Raw genomic sequence first — 4,445 nt, 5'->3', positions numbered from 1 at the left:
AATATGAGAAAATCATTTGGTAAAGTTAAATATTATATTTTATGACATTACCTCTCTCTTGAAATCATAGTCGTCCTCGACTATAAGGTAAAGAAGATAAAGCCTAGCCATTAGTCCATGTTTCTTAGCGGGTAGAGGATCCCTTTTTACCCTACGACATCATTCTAGAATGGATGACTAATCCATTTGGTGCTCAGGAGACTTAGCTGCCGCAAGCATGTCTATTCTTTAGTCCATATCATACTTCCAAAGTAGAGTGACAAGTTCTACTTCGTTTGGGAGACCTCGTCAGCACAAACATGATCCTAAGCATGCATACTTCTTAAATTTTATGCACAATAAAAGAAAGAGAATGAGTCTTATAAGACAAAAACATTGTTCATTCAAAATGCATATTATCCAGCTTAAGGATAATATGAACCTTATCAATGCTTACTCTAGTGTAGCATTGTAAGCATTGACAAGGTTCATATTATCCTTAAGCTGGATTCCTTGCATCCATCTAGCATTTTTAAAAGGATAATTCTGAAACTTAACAAGATATCATTGGATAACATTACCGTTTCTTAGTACCTTGTCTCGTGTCGAAGAATCGATTCGGGCTGCAACACCTCTTCTTGATCTTCGATCTCTGGCGGGTCCTCCATTATTGATTCTTTTTGTGGCTCTCCTTTGTGAGGCTTGAGTAGGCTCTCATGGTTAGCATTGTGAATGAGCCAACGGTTAGGCAACTTTAACTAATAATCCATCTCATTGATTGGCTTAAGAATTTTAAAAGAAAGGACCATAGTATCTTTTTGCTAGTTTAGCATAACACTCTTGGTGGCCCGTAGGATTCTTGCCCGTAGTATGCCTTAGACGAGCCTTGAGAAACTTAAGCAAGACCCAATCATTTTCCTTAAAGACTAAGGCTCTTTGGTGCTTATTAACAGCAACCCTTTTTGCCTTTGCTGTGAGATGGATATAACCTTTTTTCATCTTTGAAAAAGATTCTTATAAGTCTCAGCTATATTCATCAACATAGCGAAGATCTTCCCATATACTTTAAGTAGTAAGGGACTTTTGGATATTTCCTTTAATCTCGAAAGGTGCTTTCCCATAGAAGTATGTACAATGTCATTGTACACATACTCTACAAGAGGTAGGTAATGTCAGGGCAAGGGCCACCCTGGAGGTCAAGGACCGTGGGCCAAGGGCCCCGGCTGCTAATGGAGATGGGATCTTAGGGGCAAGGCCTATAAAGGGAGGTTGGGTGGAGGATCGAGGCTAGGCAGTCCTAGGGTTTTACATTGGTATCATAGCTCAGGGGAGGGAGGGGCTATGGAGGAAGGGGGAACTTTGCATGCTCTCTCTCTCTCTCTCTCTCTCTCTCTCTCTCTCTCTCTCTCTCTCTCTCTCTCTCTCTCTCCCATGGTAGGCAACCGACAGCCGACAGGAAGTGGGCAAGAACCCTTACCCGAAGAGGAGAGGCTTGACATACACAGTGCCATGGGAGTGGCTGCTTGCGAAGGACATGTTGGCCATGGAAACTTGCACCGTTTGCAATAGGCATGGCACCAAAAAGGAGCACCTCAACAGGCTCAGCAATTTTCACTTCTGCATGCAAGGTCGAGAGGGGCCGTAGCGATCGAGGTGAGCGCCTTCTTCTTCTTCTTCTTCTTCTTCTTCGCAGTTGTCGACCGCCATCTCTGTGATGTGAGCAGGTTGGTTCACACCTTTTCTTACGTTGGACTCCCTAGGGTGCCCAAGGGGCCCCTCCCGCCATGACAAAGGCCTGCGACATCCTGACTTCGAGCAAGGCCTCTAAAGTAATGGCCTACCCCATGAAGACGGAAAGGCCGTTTTTGCAGAGTTTCAACAAGGCCTCCAAGAATGTATTGGCTGCGGGAAGGCTTCATACTCAAAATTTTACCACTCCACGATTATGCGAAGAGGGTGCAGGTCCTCAAGGCCGCATGCACGAGGCTTCCCAAGGGTAAATGACCCTACTCTTGTCTTCAAAGTTGGCTTCAACAAGGCTTGAGCTTCAACTGGAAAAACCCAACGACCACGATAAGATAAAATGGGACAATGATTATGACCATGACAAGGACATCAAGAATACGCCGACATGGTTCCACCGCTCGAAGAGGGCTTGTCAGTGTCGGTAAGCAAGTTGACTTTCATGTTTTCAATTATGAATTCATTGAATTTGCAGATCTCTCTGTATTACAAGCATGCATTGGGTAATTGGAGGTCAATTACTTTTCAACGATTGAGACGCTCAAGCATGTTTGGCGTTGTTCATGAATGGCCTGTGATATCTTAAACAACTATGAGCACAGTTGCTAGCCCAATGATTTGTACCACCAAAAGTCTATAGTTATGGATGTCAAAATTTCCCACTTTTGGCTTGGAATTTTTGCTAGGACATGGTTCCCAGGCAATGTTGGATCCCCAGATTCAGGCAAGTCTTATGGCATGGCAATATAGGCAAGGCTTGTGGCATGTGATCCGATAAGTTTTCTAAAGTAGTTGGCAATAATTGCATGCACAACAACATTGTGCAACTCAATAGGGTTATTTTTCCTTTCCTTGTCTCGTGTATGACAATGTTGTGACAGACATCACAAGAGCAAGGCTCCATCTACACATCCACATGATAACAAATCAAGCCAAGCAAGTACGAGGTACATCTCTTGTAAGTATTTTCTGTCTTTCAATACAGTGTACACTTCGACAAGGTCGATTATCTGTTAATGCTTGACAACATTGACTTTCTTTTGCTATGGCATTTGTCTGTGAGCAAAAGTATTTGTTGTTGTGAACAATGGAAGAATTCAAAGTGGGGCTACTTCAATGTATCATGCAAAGCGGAGACTTCTCTCATTTGGACTATCCTATGAGCATACGAATTTGGGAAAACTTACCAAGATGTCAGCCGATTTTTTCACCTACGCAAGGATGTAAATGATACATACGCTACCTCCCTCGCTCGAGCAGTGCCACACATGAGCACAAGGTTAGTAAATTTTGAGTTATGTTTGTTTTTGTCTATGTTTTACTTTTTTAATAAAGATCTCTCTGTTGTGCAAAGCAACGTGCTTGGACAGACTCCATAATAAGTCATAGTACAAATCTCTCTTCCCAACTTCTATGCCAACTTCTATGCGGGAAAGGTGAAACTAGGCATGATCTTATTGAAATCTTTCTATGATAATACGATAATAGGAAGGGCTATGAGCCAACAAGAAGGGCTAAGAGCCATCTATTGCCACCTATTTTCAAATGCCTAAGAGCCATCGGTTTGTAATCCATTAGTGATTGCTTTCAAGATCGAACAATTCTATTCAGTTGAGTACTTCTCAATTCTAATGGACAAGCAAGAGTCTTGCCATTAGCGATTTTTTGGGTGTTATTTTAGCACTACACACTTCGAGTGTGAAAATCAAGTTGAGTTTATGAACGTCTTAAACTCGTAGGGGCTTATCTCTACCAATGTGTATAGATGAAGCCAGCATTTCAGACAGCACGACTATTCATAAAAATCCAAGATTATGGATTTTTGGATCCAGATAAGATCTACTTGTGAATATGATTCCAACTTCAGTGGATCTCCTATTTTATCTATTGCACTATGGGTGTCTATATGAGTCGCGTTTTGGGATAAGACCCAGCTTGATTAGTAAATCACTTATTAAAGTGTGATGGTCAATTCTTGGAATCTTCACACTTGCACTTTCAAGGAAAGACGTCCATAAGTTTCCAAGGGCTCGTTGGACAATTTCAACTTCCAAAGTTGAATTAAGATACTGTTGGCTATCTCCTAGTTGAGCAGTTTCCATACAAAAGTCTAACCAAGCGGTTTGGCAATGTCAATTTTAACCAAGGGGTTTGGATTGCAATAGCAACACCCACGGTTACATATGAAATATTACTAATTTTCAAATTAGTGCTCCCAGGCCTTTGCAGACGGGAAATTTAGGCAGGTGCCCTTGACTATAGGTAAGTGAACACTATGTTCACTCTCCAGGTATGCATATGATTTGGTTTATTTCCATCTTTGCATATTCTTTGCTTGCCTTTTTCACATTGGATGAATAAGCTTGAATGCTTTCATCCATTTCTACTTTTCAGAAAGATGACAAGGTTATGTAAGAGCCATGCAATTTGGGTTATAGTGTCCGAAATACGTTTCTGCATTATGCAATTATGGACCCACTTATCGGATTTATTTGGCACATGTTGTCACATGGGATACAACATGGTCTCGGAACTCACGGAGTTCGGTTTAGCCAGTGTGGAGCATGAATAATGAGGGTCTCTCTCACGCACGTCGTATGCGTGTTTATAGCTACCTCCACACTCAAGTACATCTCGTACTTGACGGATGCTTTTTTTTCTAGACATCCTTACCTAAGACATATTCCACGTGTGGAGAATATGAGTCTGCGGGACAGACACTG

Source organism: Adiantum capillus-veneris, chromosome 25, assembly GCF_014529385.1.
Source record: "Adiantum capillus-veneris isolate H3 chromosome 25, ASM1452938v2, whole genome shotgun sequence".
Classification (NCBI taxonomy): domain Eukaryota; kingdom Viridiplantae; phylum Streptophyta; class Polypodiopsida; order Polypodiales; family Pteridaceae; genus Adiantum; species Adiantum capillus-veneris.
This window is presented reverse-complemented; position numbering follows the sequence as displayed.